General features: G+C 39.5%; 1 protein-coding gene across 1 annotated transcript in view; it reads left to right on the top strand.

The window, feature by feature from the left end:
• Positions 1-18,905, top strand: part of LOC146761228 (uncharacterized) — a 415,444-nt gene that overhangs the window by 299,373 nt on the left and 97,166 nt on the right. The window contains exons 10-11 of the mRNA XM_085540934.1: positions 8,173-8,222; positions 8,827-8,945. The gene's annotated coding sequence lies outside the window, so the exon portion shown is untranslated. The remainder of the gene's footprint in view (positions 1-8,172; positions 8,223-8,826; positions 8,946-18,905) is intronic.

Here is an 18,905-nt window from a genome sequence, read left to right as displayed (position 1 = left end):
CATATTTATGAACATGCGTCAGCCTGGAATCAATGTGTCTGCCAAGCGCCCTACCTCTGAGGCAGAATTCCCACATCTAGCCCAAAATGCTGCAAACGACTCTGATTCCACTTCACTAGTCATCCATCATACTGTCACTTTAATTCAGATGCTGCTACTTGTTTTAATAACATACATCTTACACAAAGAATATTGCTAACACAAGATTCTTGAGGTAGATTTTTACAACCTCATAAAATGGTATTAACCCTTTGATCCCTGATATTCTTTTCATACAGCTTTTTTTATGCTTATCAATAACCCGTGTTCATGGGGTCTATTCACGCTGGAGAATCCTACATCAATCACCGCTGTAAAAATATTATTCCTCCAGCATTACCCTAAAGAATTATGGAAAGAATAAAAGTGTTATTGCGGGAATTATTTAGCAAACAATAGGTGGATAAAATGTATTATGGTAAGTGTTAAATTATATCACCTCATTATAGGAAACTACCTGAGATAGCACAGAAGGTAGTTCAGTGCTTTTTTCTAAGTAGTTCGAAGAGAACAATAGCAGAATCCCACAAAAGGCTTTGCTGTGAAACCCTGGAATGACAAGGCAAATGATGTATTATGAAATAAAATGACAGTGAGAGGGGAAAAAAAAGGAAATTCTACCTATTTCTGAGGTGTACCTGGATACATTTTTGGGGCTGACAGGGAGAGAGTAGTTGTAATTTACCGTTAGCTCTTCTACACTCAAGTATTTAAAGGGTATAATTGTTTTTGCTGGTCTTTGTAGAAATACCTTCCGTGCTGTAACAGGGAGAAACAGGGACTATGCAGTTTCAAAACACATTTTGCTTCTGTTCTGAATAATGAAGATGCCAAGTTATTTCTTTCTTCCTTCTCCCTGCTCTTTTCCTTTGCAGTCAGCACTAGCAATTAGAAAATATTCCACTGAAATGCTCGATGAAACCAATTACTAAAATCATAGCCATATTTTAGGTATTATTAGGGATACCTAAACGAGGTTGGGTTCTGTGATTTCACCAACTAGACTCTTATCAGCTAATGCAGATTTAGAGAGGGGAAAAAAAAGCATAATGTTACACTGGGCTCATGGGATTCATTTGATCAACATGATTAAATTATTTCCTTACTCAGCTAGAAGGAAATTACTAGTAACCAGACATTATGTGTCTGTTAATTATGTGCAATAAGGTTCTCTGCTATCACACCAGCTCTTGCATTCATGTTCTGTGTGTTTTAAAGGCATTCTCATTTCTAAAATGTAAATATTGAAAAGGAGCAGCTATGGTTTTCTTTTACTTCTTTCACCAATACACAACGTGCCAAGAAGCACTTGTGAAGGAGCAGCTGTGTGTCCTCGTGGCGATGGTAGTCAAGTTTGTGGAGAGGACATGCGAGCATTTCAAGTGCTTTGGGTCTCCCCCACCAGGAGGGGTTTTTTTGTGTGTTGCAATGGTACAGTATTTTAACGTTGTATCATTTATTTTAGTAAGGAATGTGAAGGAGTGTTTGCTGGAAACCTGTAACATTGCTTGAAATAGTTAATCTCTCTGATGTGATGCCTGCTCACCTATGTATTGTCTTTGTGCCAGATCTACATTCTGCTCTGATGCTGCCCAATCTAGGGTTTCAAAAGGATTTTTTTTATAAAGGAAGAAACAACATATGGTACAATAGGGGCCTTATTCTTTTTCTAATGAAATGATGGGCTTCTGTTTCATATTAAAGTGTTAATAGGTCTGAAATTAGGTCTCAAAAAAAAGAGAATAGTGCTTTTAAAATTCTTAATATGATTCATTATCTGCAGTCAAAACCAGATGACATTTATTTTTATCCAAAAGAAAAAAAAAGAAAAAAAAAAGCCAGAGGAGAAAAAAAAAAAAAAGTTGGATTCAGACTCTGATTTATTGAACGGAAAGCTCTTTAGAATCAGAGCTTGGACTGGAGGCTGGAGGTTTTGTTTGAGTTTGAGAAGCTTCATATGTTTATGAAATCTAAACAAATATTTCAAAGAAGGTGGTGTCACATTTGAAGTAAGTGATCCTATTAGGCACTGGGATACGGCTGCTTTGTTGAAGGACTGGGCAGCATTTTATGTATGATAGTGCTGTGTACTGCTAATATACCGAGACATTACTTTCATCTGAAACGCCGATAGGACTGAACTTCTCTCATGCACTTTGGCTTTCAGTGTTAATAATAAATGAATAAAGTTCAGAGGATAGAAGCTAAATGGATATTGTGCTTTAAAAGAATGAATTTTAACTAACAGCATGCCAAGCTATTGAGAAAGAAGTGAAAGGCAGCAAAAGGATGTATTCATTGGGAGTGGGTGAGAAAGCTGTAACGTGGCATTTGTATGATTTAAACTAGCACGAGACATTAGAAATGCAGACATGAATTAAAGTATATGTTAGCTGGAAATTAAGAAGGTTCAGTGATGGCTTCCTGATGATGTAGATTTTCAGTGCAACGTCTTTTGCTGCAGTTGTATCACCAAGAATAGCTGTCTCTTCCATGTCCAGTGACTTGATGTCATTATCTTAGTGCATGTCTATCAAGGAAGTAAGTGTCCTCTTAATGCATTTTGTACATCTTAGGTGTTGCTAGTAGGCATCCCAGAAGATCCTTTCTGTGGAAGTGTCATCTGGGTAATGCCATCAGACTTTCTTTATGTGGTTATTGCAAACCACCAAGCTCTACTGATGTTATTCTTGACCAAGAAGATTTGTCAGTGGTCCAAACCCTCTGTTTCTGTCAGTTAGCTTCAGTATTACAGTGTCAACTTCATCAGCCATGAGTCTCTCTGGTTTTGTGTACATTGCGCTTGTAGCATTTGGAAAATGGCAACTAAGAGTAAAATCATCCCATTTTCATGTAGCTTTTGCCAATGGCTTCTTTCCACTCTATTCATCTCATCTCTAGATACTGTAATTGGTAACCCCAGAAGACCAGGCATTTGTGGGTGCTATCAAACTCTGTAAATGCAAAGCACCATTGTGTGTAAGTAGCACTGTGTCAAAAGTCACAAAACAACCATCCTCAGCTCTTTCTGAAGGATACAAAAAGAATTATACAGTGAAAAGTTAATCCCAAAATGACGTGCATATATGTGGAGTGGTACGCCTGACATTCACATTAATACCAAATGAGTTCATCATGATTAATGTTATTGCATTAAATATCGAAGGAATTAATAATGATTAGACCATTATTTTAAAGGGTTACCAACATGACACCAGCTCATTTTTTAACAGCTGTAGACAGTTGGTTTTGGACTTTTTCCTCTCTGCACATTTCCAGTCCTCACCTTCTACCAAATATACTCACTTGGAATTTCATCTTATTGAATTTATGATTTTATGGCTGTGCTTCCTGCCAGGGCTAAATCCAAGTCCCAGTGAAGTCATTAGGAGGTTTGCTATTCACTTTCAGTGCTGCAAAAAGCTGAGGCCTGATCCTACTTTCCCTGGAGTGACAAAGCACTGTTTCCATTGGCTTCAGAAATCATAGGAAGGAGTTAGTAATACATTAGTTTATTATTATTATTGATATTCAAAACATAAGGAAAATTTCTCTATTACGTACCAGATACATGTGTGCAAAAATGGAAGGAATAACAATAAAAAAACAGAGCAGTGAAGAAATCAAAGGTGTAAAATGCTCTCAGGAAACTCAAGGAAGAGTTGCGCTCAAACTTGAGTGAATGGCTTCGCTTTGTTGCATGCTGCAGCCCTGTACATCGGGATAGATCAGAGCTGGGATAGGGAAAAAGTTGTGAGCAGTCTGCTAGGAAAATCCACTTGCCTGAGTTAGGGAGGAAATTTTCCTTGCAAAGTGAATGTGCTGGCCTGAAAAAGGGGTCAGTTACCCAGCACAAAAGGATTCTCGTAGTGCAAAACTTACACCTCATATGAGGTGGATGTGAAGACGAAGAAGTTCTTGCTTGTTTTCTGCCCTCCAACATTTTGTTTTTAGTAAAAAACCCCCTTCTCTGTTTATTAAAGGGAATCTTTGCTTGCAGAACCATGCATTATGTGCATTCTTCTTCTTTTTACAATTAAAAAAGAATGCCTTTGAAGAGATCGATAAGGAAGTCCAAACGACACATGCAGTGTTGTGTTTTAAATAACATTGGCTTAACTGAGCTAAAACAAAACACAAACAAAAAAAAAAAAAAACCCCAAGAAGTAAGATGCAAACTTCACAAATAGGAAAAATGCCTAAGCCAGATGATTAAGAGCTATGTATGTTAGAGGAATGGCTGCCAATAGTTGGGTAATATGCTGGTTTTTGGTGCACAAATAGTATTATATTCCATTCCACGCTTTTAATAAAACTACAGAAGCCAAAAGTTCTCATAAATTATCTATTCAGTAGGAACTCCTAAGACCTGTTAAATCTGTTTTGAAGTACTAATATTTCATAGGCGGTATTTAAAAATAGTGGGTATCAAAGCGTATGATTTATAAAGAGAAGAAAGAAAATATTTTTCCATTTCCAATCTGAAATCCTTGGATGGAAGGATAAATCTTTTAACATTTGTCTGCTTTTCTTTGCTTTTTGTCTCTGCTGACTTTTCACAGGCCTCAGCTGAGATTAAATTGCTTCTTGATCAGCTGCTGGCGATTAGTCATTTCATCCCCTTCACAGAGAAGTAGATTAGGAGTAACAGTTTGGCTGTGATTTCTTTTTTTTCCTCTTTGTTTAGATTTTTTCTGTAGTTGCTCTGTAAAAAATGGTAGCTCTGGGTTTTCATTGCAACTTTTATTCTGCAGTACAAGAAATTCAAGAAAAGAGAGGATTAAATTAGTTGCCAGAAGCTCTCTTATTATAATGTTGCTTTTCCTGTAGGTCTTCCTGTTGTGTCTAAGAGCAACCAAGCTCTTTAGCTATATATATGTGCATTTGGAATTAAATATCAAAGGCTATTCTGTCGCATTGAGGCTCTTGGCCGCAAAGCTGCCTGCTTTGCTAAACATTTTTTGCCTTCAAAACTAAGATGATGATGTGAAGAGTGCCTCTTGGGAATGGCCCATAGCCTGTGAAAATACTTGGTCCTTTCCAGGGTGTTGGCCAAGAGAGTGTTGGATAAATTGGGCTAGAACATGTAAGGGCTGAGTCTGAAGCCTGAGTAATACAAGCGGTAGAGCTGCCACTTGATGTAAAGCATTCAAGTGCCTTGGTGTGCATGCTACATGTGCGTCGTGCTTGCTGTGTCCTTTCTGCTCTGCTTTTCTGTAAGTGTGGTATCTTTTTTTTCTTTCAGTTGATATCAGTGGACAATGGCGGTACTTGTCACCTCTAAAAAAATCAGACCACAGAAGTCTGAATGTAAAGCTCAGATTCAAAATTCCTTTTTTAAATCTCCAATTTAAATCTACACTTAAATCTCATGGAAGGCATAAAGTGTAGGTTTTAGTGGGCTGGCTCTGATCTGAGGCAAGTGTTGAGTCAGCTGTGGGAGCACAGGTGAGGGTAATTCAGCTGTGCTCCTGGAAGGGGGTAGAGCTTGTCTCCACCTCTCCTAGACTTCATTTAAGGGCTGACCACCATTAAAGCCACATCTCTTTGAGTTTGCTCCTTTGTGGACATTGGATGACCAGCTTCAGCATTTTCCACTTAAACTGAAGGCATCCATATTGGTGAGTTTTTCCTATCGATAGCCTTTTGGATATATATCACCATCATTCTTGTATTATTGCCATCTTTGTATTATTTCTACCTTACAACCACCATCCTTGTATTATTCTCACCTTACAATTGTGTTGTTTTTTTGGAGCAGTTTCCAGTGATTCCTGTGCAATTCCAGGGCCTCGCAGCAGTAGGCTGTGTGCAGGGAAGATAGTTCAGAGATACTTCCTGCTTGATTGCCAGGGGGACTAGAAAGCAGCGAGTTGGAGAAGGCTGGGGTTGGCAAACCCATTGGCATAGTGAGGGATGTGTTGACCCAGCAGGTCTCATGGTACTGCTTGACTGGTTGCTGCCAAGTATTTGTTACCAAAATGCCTTAAGGACCACAGAGGGCATCAGTATGAGTTACCACAGTGGCTTCAGTAAGGACAAATATTTTTGTAGATCCAACGCTTGTCAAAGCTTGTGTGATAGAAGAAGGTTTAAATGCTTCATCATTTCAGAGGAGACCAGAAGTTGACCGTGGCCTTCCCTAATGTCTACGGTATGCTATCTGGGCACCCATGGGGCCTGGCTCTCCTGTCCCCATGTCTTTCCTACAGCAGGTCAGCAAGACTTATAGCTGTCTAAACTGGGAGAGTGTTACCTACTTAAATGGTTTTTCTGACTTAATAAGAATTTTTCATCTACAGCAAGCCATTTTAAAATATTGTCTATACACAAACAGTCATTCTGAATAATAGGCCTGCATGCAGTAAATGTCAGCTCTTTAAATCACAGAGGACTTCGGAAGCGGAGTAGAGAATGCTTCATAACAGTTTAAACTTCAGCCTCCCATTTATTATGTATGTGTTTATAAATCTCCGAGAGGCACTCTTTTTTTCTTTTTGGGAAACCCAAAGGAGCAGAGTTGTTTGTCAGCAGGGCTGGGTGCTGTGCGGTGCTGTGGCTGCTCCTCTGCATTCTGACCCCATTTGGTTTCAAGGTTGGCATCCAAGGTTGTGCCAGAGGAAGTTTTATTTATTTTCCCCTAATCAGCGGCGTATGAGACCTTTTGTTTCTAGAGAGATAATACCGGGAGAGGAAAAAGTGTTGAGAAGTCAACAGCACAGCATTATGTTGCATTTTCCTTTTCAGTCTGAACACGAGTAATCACCACCTTTAGAAAACAGCTTTCTGTTTGTCACATAGGAAGAGTGTAAGGGTATCATGCATGGCAATGGCTTTGAAAAATTTCTTCAGCATTCCCATCCATCTTGGTTAGTATGAATACTTTAGCATTAAATGGAGAAAAGGAGAATCCATCAATAGTTAATAACTGACCTTAAGATAGGAATTCAAAGTTCACTACAATTAAACCCAAGTGTCAGCAGAACACACAAGGGAGGCTATCAATATATTTGACTATACCTACCCATAGACAGCAGATTTAAATGGTATAAAGGAGAGGGCTGTGCATTATTCCTAATAAAAACATATCATTGCACTGTCTTACATCCCAGACAAAACACAGAAGTTCTGTGTGTTATTGAATGATAGTGGGAGAAAGCATACCGAAGAGCAAATGTGATTCTGGATGGAATTTCATCTCATGACTCTATTGTAAACCAGATGTTTGTCAGATTCAGTGGGAGAACGTATCCATCTCAAAATGTTTAATAAGGTTATGTAAAAGATTAAAAGCAAACAATTACAGTGTGTGAGGTTTGAAGATAATTGTACCTTTCTTATATTTATTATTTGCATGGTAGATTGTGAAAGTATTTGCATAATCTATCTGTGGTGCAGTGCAGCTCATGGATGGCTTCTTTCGTTATGATGTTTGATGTTCATCCACAACGTCAGAAAAAACAAGACATAAAAAGGCTGTTCCACAGGCATAAACAATACTTGTGATGTAAGAGATAGGCCCTGTTATTAAATAAATAAATGATCTGCAGCCAAACCTCTGAGTTGTGGAGTAAGATTCTGACGCTTGGTGAAGAAAATTACATTTCCCTGTAGGGTTCAGTGCTAGATTTACCCCAAGGGAAATTGCTCTGGATAGAAAGTCAGTATGTTGTCACTCTTGCTGCTGCAGCTGAGGTTTTTTTTTGCACATTCTATCTCCTTCCAAAGGAAGGGCAATGCTTAAAAAATAAAAGCAGAGGGGGGAGAAATGGAATCTTTATTTTGTAGCTGAAGCCTCATCAGTGATTATTTTGCAGTTTCTGATTTGTTCATGCCAATGTCCTTGCAATATCAATGGGACAACTTCTCGGAGCTATATCCAGGGCCAGTAAATCCCAATGATTCTTGTCTTTTCTGCTGTCTTTATTTTTGCAAGGGAACTTCATAGCAGGGTGTGTCTGTGTCACGGGTTAACCATGACAGTCTGTACACAGAGGTGCTGCAGTGATACAGCATTATACTACTAAATAAACTGATAAGCAGGTCTATGTAAAGGATTTTTGAGGTTTTTACATGAAATAGCATTTATAGGAATTGGAATAAGTGTTGATCATACTTTCTGTTTCATTTCAGGAGATACCCTCTGCTCGGCACATTTCTGCTTCATGGGGATGAAGGAAAAAGTAAGTAAAATGAGAATAACTTTTCCTTTGACATATCTCCTGTGTAGCTACAGGATGCATAAGACAGTTTGGACTTGAGTTGTGATATTTTAATGCACTGACCAACTTATTGTGAATTTTAACTAATACCTATAGCACTTTAGTTCTGGTACCACCAAGATGTATTGAATACAAAATCTCCACCAAGTCAGAAGACACTGTTAATGGTGAGATATAATGTACTAAACCCAGGATGTAGGCTTTTGAATGGGGTGCTAATTCAACCGCATTATGGCCCACTTATGGCCCAGATGGATTATTACAAATGGAAGATATTGCTGATGATTGCTATACCTAAGTTAATGATGTGCTAGAAGCCTTGACTCTCGGTAGCTGAGTATTGTGCTGCTGTAGTCTGCTGTGCACAGCTCTTCTGGCTGCCTCTTTATCTCAGACACCCCTTCTGCATTGGATAGCCTGGGAGGGTTCAGTATTTCCAGCGCTAAACTCAAACAGACCTTAAGTTGCATGAGGAGACGTTAAACATGCTAAATTGCAAAAGCTGTCTGTTAGTCTAAGAGTCAGAACAAGGATTGTTTCTGATTGTTTGCTTGGGTTGTGATAGGCTTGGGAGGATGGTATGTGAGGGAGAATGGAAAATACACACTGGAATACTGCCCTGAAGACTCGATCCAAAACTTCTCTACATCTTTCTTCCTGACACTAACTGGACACCTCCTATCGGTATGGGACATCCCCTGAATATTTAGTGAAAACACTGTGAAGGGTTGGAAGGGTTATTTTCTCAGTAAACTCTCCATATTTGTGGAGTTGGCAAGACAGGGCAAGTCGTCAATGTCTTGGCTCCCATATATGTTTGACAAATAGCACCATGATTATTGCCCTGTTGAGATACTGAAATGCATCTCAAAAGCCCTAAGCAGGATAGTTGCTGAGAAGTATTTCTTGCATTGAGTAATGTAATTTTACAGCCTTGAGATTGTCTTGGAGAACGTTACTAAGTTTAAAATGTCAGCTGAGATCAAAGCATAGTGAAAAATACATTGCTGAAGCACCAAATCAGAGGTTAGGGGTAGCAGACCCCTCCTAGGAGACTGTGTCCAGATCCAGTACCCACTTATCCCTCCCACTGGCCCCTCACCATGTTAGCTAATCTTGTTTTAGAGATACAGCACAGGAAAAGATAAAACATGAAATGGCTGAATCTGACTTATTTGAATGTCTGTCAAGTTTCATGTCTTTTAAGTCCTAAACAGATTTCTTTCACTTATATGTGTCACTCCATGGCAGGTCTACATAAATCAGAAAGCAGTCTGGGAGAAGGTCCTTTAGTTGCCAGATTCCTGTATCACAGGTTCCACTAGAGCACCTAGTTACGTGTGTATATGCTGAAGGGATTTGAGATTCAGTAATCATCTTGGGATTGTAATTCAGTGATTCTGAATTTGAGATTCAGTAATCGTTGTGGGACTTCCCTCATAGCTAAATACCCCGGGGAACAAGTTGCAAAGGTTAGCTGGATCTGTCAGGTTTTTCAAGTACAACAAAGAATCTTGTCCATTCAGCCTAAATAAAGTGTAATCTCAGCTACATGGGTCAAATATTCCATGTTCATTTACCAAGTCACTGGCCAAATGTCACAAGTTCCAGGCAGACTTAAAATAAAGCAGTGCAATCTATCAATACTTAAGCATATTGGAGGGAGAGCATCATGGCTGGGAGTGTTATTTATTCAGTGAAGCACATGCTAAATTGAACAGCATGCTTTGGATAGAGAGGGTGAGGGTCTAGCACTCGTCTTTCCAAAGAGCTTTTTTATTTCCATACAGAGAGATTTTATACTCAATAGAACTGTAACAAAAGCCATTTAGACTCACTTGCAGTCCAAGTGTATTATTTCTCCCCGTTAAGCTGAAAGTCTTAAAGAAAACAAGTTTTTTGCTGATAATTTTCAGTTCAGATTGGACCTGTGTGGGCTTATAAGGTCATTCGCTTGACTGAGCAACCACGGACGTTGCACAGTGGGAAGTGGGCAGGGCTAGTGCTTGACAGCTGTTGTTGGGAGTGATGGCCATATGTATCCCTTGCCACAGGACTGGTTTTCTGATTGAGATCATTCATTTGTGGAAATACATGCCTGCGCTCTGAAGGATGATGCTGTAAATTCAAAATAACGTGGATTTGCATTGGGTTTGCACAGGAGTGAGTGGGCTCTGCTGGTATCTGTACGACAGCTCCAACTGGCAGTGGGTCTCTTGTCCCAGTGAACCTTCCCCTTCCATCGATGGGTTGCCGTGCTCAGGAAGGGGCAGATGATTGTCTTCTCATAATAAGCAAAATGGTTTAGATGCTCCCCGTGAGGCTTCTTTTTATTCTGTAGTCATATGGCACATCAATGGGCAAGGCTCCTGGTCCGGTTGTGTGCCAACACCTGTGTGTGCTCAAAGGAAAGGTATTTGTGTCTCTGTGCCTTCGTGTCCTTCTTCACTGTCTGGCTCATCCACTTATCTCATAAGCTTTGTTATCACTGAGAATGCCTCTTATTGTGCTCAGACACTGTGCCTATCGGAGTGATCTTGTTTGAGATATCTTCATTTCACAGATGAATATAACCAAGCGTGCAACAACCCTTAAAGGCCTTTGCTAGGATTGCAAAGTGAAGTAATGTGAGAATTATGATTGCCTGTACACACTGAATTCAGCCTCGTTGTGCATATGTGTCAAGATACGATCTTTAGTGACGTGTTCACTCATTATTTCTTCCACAGTCCGCTTTTCTTAGCTGTCAGTCTGTTCTTCTAACTCACTTGCTCTGTGTACTTTCCTAGGCCTTTAAAATAGCAACCTGAAAGCATAGAAATGCTATTGTGCTGACATTCATATGAGCCATCACTATCTTGACATTTTGCAGTGTTCTTTTTTTTTTTTTTCTCTCCTTTATTTTTAGAGGGCTGAAATCATAAAAGTTGAATCTTACTCTCTCTGCAGAGCATACTCAGTTTATGAAGCAAAAAGGTTCTCATCAGGCAGCAGTCCCATGAGCAGGACAAGCCTTCATGCTCTGCAAAGTTCAGTAGGTAGCCAGGACACCTCCTTCTTGCTTATATGTTTTGCCAAATCCATATGTTTCATCAGCCTCTGAAGTGACACTGATGCTACATGGTGTCATGACAAAATGGATGTATTCTGAATTGATTCTGCTGCTGCACTTCAGCTGCAAAGTACCATGGCTGTTCTGAGAGGAGAAAGTTCATCTACAGCCACATGTAATTAACACACTGCTGGCATAACACCAGTGAAAGCACTGCTCAGCCTGCAGTTCAGCAGGTGTAAGAGTGACCTGTTGCTGCCAGGCAGTCCGCTTTTTCTTCCCATTCCCATGTTTTTATAGTTTGCCTTAATGCTCTTCTGTAGAGGCCTTCAAGGTTGAGAGAGGCCAGGTTGGCAATTAAACATGTGGCTGGGCTTCCTCCTATTCTTTAGTCCTTGCCTACATTAATAATACAGAATAAATTCTGATGCATTGAAACAGCAAGGAGCTTCATAACAGGATGGTTAACAACAGCTCGAGGTTTTTTTGTTTGTTTTTCTGGAGTCAAGCTTGTAGGTATGCAGGGCTTTACTAAGACTTTGTTTCCATTAGCTCTGCAATCTACAGCATTTATAAATTCATAACTCTGATCCCCCCCTTTTTTTAACTAAATCCATGAGTAATGCACTCAATCCAACCCAATTGTACCTGCTGTAGCGCAGGTGTCAAACTGCTGTGGAAAGAAATAGTGGTTGGCTCTGCAAAAAGAAAAGAATTCCTTCTTGAAGTAACCCTCAGACATGCTGCTGTTGCTGTTTGCAAAGCTGTTGTCTTTCATCAACTTGTTTTTTTGCAGACGATTTTGAAAAGCCATTTGGAATTGTATAAATATGTGAATATAATTGGCTTTTCCAATCCCACAGCTTATCAGGAGAAAGAGAGAAAGGGGGGAAACCCCGAGATATTTTAAAGACAATAAGAGCATTTGATATAATAGTCAATGATTTTTGTCTTTTGTTGTTTAACCCAGGATTGAAGAAACAGATGGTAAGATTTTCTAGGAAGCTTAAAACAGAAGCCAAGCTAATACAAAACTGTTTAGCTATCAGACAGGGTAAATCCATTCTGTCGCTTTCTCTTCTTCTTCTTTTCTCTTTTCCAAATCACAACCCGTCAAAAGAAAGGTTTAGCTTCATAAAAAGATATTTACCAGGAAGCTTTTTTGCAAAGGAGAAGGGCATGCTTTGTTAAACCAGATGCATTCTATTTTTCCTGGAACCAAGATTTATGAAAGCAGTATGCTCATATTTCTCCATATACAGTAATTGGAACTCATTATGCTAATTGTATTTCCATTATCACTAATTAACAATCATAGTGACCTGGCCCACAGTCTAATTTGTCTTTAATCTGTTTTTGTATAGGGAGTTTTACCCTGTAATTTCAAGGTGATAATTCTATTCGGCACAACTTTATTGAATAGTGGAATGTAATACTTGTAATATTTAGGGCCGTTCCCAATCAGATAGTTCAAAGGGAACGGGAAAGGAATTCATACTTGTCTGTGCTGTGGCATTAGTGGATCTCACTCCCTTTGTAACCTACCCGTGTTAGACTTAACCTGTGTTCAGCTTATCTGGAGTAACTGGAGCTGGCTCAGCATCTTCTGATGGGATCTGCAAGCTGTGAAGGAATGTGTGTGTGTTTATTGGTGGATCAACCTGTGTGAATCAGCTGCTTCTTTACTTTCTGGCATTTCACCTGCAGGAAAACAAGATTTTCCTTAAATGGTGGTTTTGGTGTAGTAAAAAAAAAAAACAAAAAAAAACAAAAAAAAACCAACACATCCTATGTCTTAAGGTGAAAAAATCCCTCTTGAGCTGAGCATTTTGGTCATTGTTTTTACTGTGAGAGTGCTGTGCCAATGGGCTTTTGCAAACCCTACTGCTCATCCCTCTCTCGCCTATAACAAAAACACTCCCAGAGACTTGTTCCTGGTGACCCTAATATTTTTCTGTGCTGCTGCTCACCTGCTGCCCTTTTCCCTCTGCTGATTCACTGGCTGTGCGTTGCAGCTGATGTCACATCGTCCTCATCTTACTCCATGATAGATTTATACAGATTGATGACACTGTGCTGCGCAAGTTCTCTTCCTTAAATCCCTGGCTTATTTCTTGGCTTTCTATCCACACGGGTTCCTACCTTTCAGCGAGGTAGGTACTAAATTTATCCGATTAGCTGTATTATCCTATACCCTTTGCACTGCTCCTGCTGTGTTTTGTCACTGAGGACTTTTGAAGCTGAGAGCGACTCTAATCTGAGTCATTGATCTCTGTGCCTGCTTCCAGTCTCACCCTTTTCTGTCTCAGGAGCAGCCTGGATCTCTGTGTAAAGGAAATGTATATTGTTTGGTGTCACTGTAGCACAACAGCTTGATGTCCCTTGTTGATTTGGCCCCAGATGGCTGTGAATTCATACATACACACACCTAAGTGATATGGATGAATTTATATGAAGGTATATGTATATGTGCAAGTGTATATCCATCTTTTGCCTCCCCCTTTCCAGCTTCTCTTGTTGCAGCTCTTTCCCCACAGAGCCTTGATATCTTCCTATATGCCGCTTCCCTGCTTCAGGGAGAGATGAGTCATTTCAGTGCCACAAATCCTCACAGCTCCTTGTCTTCCCCCTGGAATGTGTCACCTCCTGAATCTACAAGTGAACCCTACTTGTGTGTGACCCTCCCTCTCAGGTCCCTGGGGGAGCTGATAAAGCTCCAAGGGTCTGATCCCACTTCAGCTCCCTGTATGGCACAGCCTTTGTGCAGTAAATGCTGCTCCTTCACCAGCACATAAATCAAGGAGTACCACCTAATCAACAAAATAATCTTAATCAATGCTTTCACCGTCTGGCTTTCCCTAGCAAATAGAACTCCCTGTTGATGTTTCCCATCCTCCCTTCTGTTATACCAGATGGTGTATGTTCCAGTCTTTTTATTATCCTTCCCTGACCACAACACTTTGCTCAGTCCAGAGATCTTCATGCTGCATCCCCTGAGTGTTCTCTTCAGCAGCTCTGTCCTACTCATTGCATCTTGATATTCCAAGCATCTTGCACTAATGACCCTCTTCCCCCCACCCTCTTCACATTGACGTTTTTCACAGTGTTCATTCCCTTAGGTTGGTCAGCTGATATCTGGTAGCGCTTATGCTTTAACCATCATATATCCTAAATGACCTCTGATTTTTATTGTTGGCAGCATGTAGGCTGATTTTATTCTTCCATGTTACAGCTTCCTAAATTCTTCAGGATAAACGCAGAGTGTGGTAACCTTTTCTTTTCAGAAGATTACAGAAGTCGATCTGCTTCCCATTATCTACAATTACCTTGCTGCTGGATAGGATGATGTAATAATGTAGGCATTGAGTCAGAAGAATTGAGCTTCCTAGATATTTGGTTTCATGGCTTTGTCTTTCTAAGGTGCTTACTCTGAGGAAAGACCTGCCTTGTTTGTCCTATAGGAAAGCAAGCAATTGTCTGCAAATTTCAAGCAGGAGCCCTAGCAGAATGTCAAGTTATGTGGGCTGTGTGTTCTGTGGCATTTTCTGTGGCATTCAGTCAGCAGCGTAAGATGGGCTTAATCAAGTTAGCAAGTTTATTTGTTGCTCGTACAGATATCCTCCCTGCTCTTATCTTTATAAGTAAAAATAGAGGCTTTTTATAGTACTTTTCCTGTACTAGACTTTCCAGTAGCTGCAGCCTTCTTTCCTCAAGCGCTATTGCAGAACAGCACTGAATTTGGCATGTATATGCTCTGTAACTCACGGCTTGAGTCATGGAGTAACCTCTCCCCAGCTCTTGCATCACACAGTATTGAGTAAGGGAGACCAGCTTGACTTCAGAACTTCTTAGGGCAGAAGCAGTGAAATCCAGCAGCAACAAAACCCAGCTGGAATGGCCGCAAGTTCAACTTTAGCTCTCATTTGAAGCATTTGGGTAGAGAAACATAATCTCTGTATGCCATCATGCTTTCTAGGCTGCAGTTCTGGTCTCCCTGAGCACGTGCTCGCTTAATACAATTTGTTGCTAATGTAATAGACATGTGGAGTTGAAAGAGAGGCTGAGTATCTAAATTGCAAAGACCACAAATCAGTCACTGAGTAGATAGATACACTAAGTGAACGCCATTTTTCTGGAGTATCTGACAGAACTGGAAATCACAATGCAGAGAGATTTTATCACAGAGGGTTTTCAATTTGTTGCTTAGAAAGATGGGTCAGTAAGCCTCCTCTTTATCCCTAATGACTAAAGAATGTAAATAATCTGGTTGTAATCATTTTTCATGTATATTTTGTATCTAGATGAGGTATATTGCCTTCTAGTAAATCTTTTCCCAACCTAGGAGCATAAGGTATTTTTTCTTGTACTCCTGTTAAAAGAGTCACTGCAGACTAATAACTGTTTCATTCATCATAGAGGTTGATACAGCTAACATTTCAAGTGATATTGTCTGCCAGTAATACTCAATTCCATTGTTGAAGACTGCAGTGCCCGGAGAATGTTTTTCTCATAACGGTGGGCTGTAGGGAAATGTAATTACTATTTAGTTGTTACAGCAAAGGAGAGACTATAATCTAGTGTCAGAAGGGTTTTACCAGCTACTTATTCTAAAGAAGAGTCTAAACTTTGCCTTCTGCTTCTTAACTATTCAATAAAATTGTTTAGCAACTGCAGTGATTTGTGTCACACTTTCACTCGTGCGTTGCCATTTTGGGAAGTACTGCTCTTTGCTTTTGTTCCTCTGTTCTTGCAACCGGTGGCAAAAGAGATCTTGAAACATTTATTGCGGTCTGATATAGGATTATATGTTCAGGGAAGAAAAACATGGTCTGTATAACTCTGAAGCAGCAGAACAGTCACTAGGATGTTATGAATAGAAGGGAGCTTTGTGAACTGAATGCCTGTGGAACTACCCTGAAAGCCTACATTATGTCCAGCAGTTGTGACTTACTTTCAGACGCATATTAGGAGTTTTTTTGACATGATTTTGATTTAGACATTTCCAGTGTCCAGGAGCATCCACTGCAAACTTTAATTGTTTGTTTTCTCTGTGTAGAGAGAAAAAAAAAAAAAAAAGAATAAGAAGTGCACCATGTTCTAAACCTTAATTTGTCTAATTTGAACTTCAAGCCATTAAATCTTGTTATGCCTTTGTCAGCTAGATTGAAGAGTCATCAATTACCAATTTTCATTCCCTTTGATAATAGATACTTATAGACTAATAAATTATCCTTTAACCTTTTCTTCATTAAGCTAATAGATTGAGCACCAGGAGTATCTTACTTCAAGGCATATTTTCCATTTCTTTTAAATCCATTCATGCGACTGAGTTCTCTCATTTTTTGTTTCAACATTTTTGCACTGTATATGAATAAAAACCAAGTGTACCTGTACAATAGTTTCTCTGCTATTATCCAGGATGCATTCACGTAGCTTTCCTGTATACTTACTTGTAATACATATATTTATTAAGCAACAGATCACATTAGCTTTCAGATTATTTTTTTCTAGCAAACTGTCACACAAATGATTATTCACAGTGACATCTAAGTACCAATTATGAGGACAGAATATTTTCTTTTAATTCAGTTTTGTTTCTGGCTATATGACCTGACCCTTTATCAAACTGTGATGTGTGTTGTGTGCTCAACAAGACAGAAAGGTTACCAAGCAGACGAACTGAATTGTCTTATTAGGTTTGAATAGATAAGCAAAGGGAGATCTTTGCAAGGGATATATGGCTAGGAAAACCAAGGATGCAATCAGTCTCAGTCAATGACAAACAAAAACAAAGGGTGTGAAGTTGCCCTTTTAGGTATAGTGGTGTAAGAGGTCCCAATGGGTTGTGCTTGAAATAGACGCTCCTCCCCTCAGCATATAAGAATGCTCAAAAAAAGGTCTAAAGTTGACCCTTTCTTTTGTGGGAAGAGTTGAAAACAAAATTATTTGAGCAGTGGCAGGATAAACAAACAAACATTAGTCTTTATTCCAGTGTTAGCTAAGTCTCTGGTATTTCATGCTGTAAAGTTGACGGTATGGATGTTCAGTACTAATAACTGAGGCTACAGAGAGGAAACTGAAAAAGACTGACAGGCAGTCATATGATAAGATATGGATGACTTGGGGTGAACCTTATTGCTAGAGAAGCAGCATAAAGAAGCCAGATCCAGAACCAGTCATGTTCAGTGATGGGATAAGAGATAACGGGCACAAACTGAAATGGTGAAAATTCTGTTTAAATGTTAGAAAAATCTTATTTATCTATTTATTTAATGCTGTGAGGTTGGCTGAACCTATGGAACAGGTTCCTTGGAGAGATGGTAGTGTTTCGATTCTTTGATCTATTCCAAACTTGATTAGACACGTCCTGAACAACCTGCTAGAGCTGATCCTGCTTTGCCTAAGTGGGTGGACTAGGCCATCTCCAGACATGCCTCATGTTAATCTCCACAGGTGGAAGGGAAATTCATTGCATGCATTCTCTGAATCCTTTGGGCAAAGCTGTTTCCTTTCTTAATACTTTAGTTAGGGAACCTAACAGCCTGGAGTAGCTGCTGTGTATTTACTGTGCAGTCCTTTGGGCTGCATGCGAGGGCCTTGTTGAGCCCCATTTCATTCTCTGTGAAACTGAAAAGGGAGATATGCAGTTTAATTAAAGATGTTCTGTAGATGTTAACTCTTGAGCTAAAAAGTGTAGTGCTGTTTAGCTGAACAGCCTAGCCATCCCAGGAAAGAAGCACCAGCTAGACATGGAAGGCCTGTATATTTAACAAGTTACATTTATTTCTGCTGACCATGACAAATCAGAGAAACAAATTAATCCTAACCAGTCAGGATTTTCTCCTGTCTTTTGTGGAGCCTATGTCTCCCTCCAGAGTTTAAAGACAGAAGAGATGGTATAGGTATTACATGTGTTGAGCAGAATGTGTGGACATTTGGAACGTCCTCTGCCAAATTCACGAATGTTTTATTATCATCTTCAGGAAGAATCCATAAAAAGCCAGACCAACAATTTCTGAACATTCTGAAAAAGTTATTAAAAAATGGAAATGTATGTTGTATGTATATGAAAACTCTTCTTCTTTGAGCCGATGTACTGTATCAAAGGGAACAAATTGATTGGAAGATAGGGCGATCACATCTGCACATAAAGGTTCCAAATACCTCTGAACCTTGCTTCTCTTTGGTTTCAACTTCTACCTTAATGGAACTTTTTTATTATGTAATGGTTTGGCACAGTTGCAGAGCACAAGACAAAGAAAGAAGAGATAAAACTGATTTATTGTATAAAGCTGACCCAAACTGTTGCATCCCTACTTTAACCCACGTCATCTTTCACTATGCTTGCTTTATAGGCATTCATTATGTGGATGGTTTGTTACAACATACAGAGATAATAAAGTAAATTCTGGAAGTTATTATCTGTTGCCATTCATAAATGTAAGGTTTCATAATAAGTTTTGTTCTTTTTTATTCATAATCCACAAATCTCTAAATTGCAGTCAGTTAAAATAAAAGGAAAACAAAACCCTTCCTCCTTCTAAATGGTCAAATGGTTGTATGCAAAATACGTTTGGAATGTCAGCTCCTTT

Source organism: Coturnix japonica, chromosome 3, assembly GCF_054131305.1.
Source record: "Coturnix japonica strain WE chromosome 3, WE-NBRP24, whole genome shotgun sequence".
Classification (NCBI taxonomy): Eukaryota; Metazoa; Chordata; class Aves; order Galliformes; family Phasianidae; genus Coturnix; species Coturnix japonica.
The sequence above is the reverse complement of the archived record's forward strand: the minus strand, read 5'-3'. Positions and strand labels throughout refer to the sequence as shown.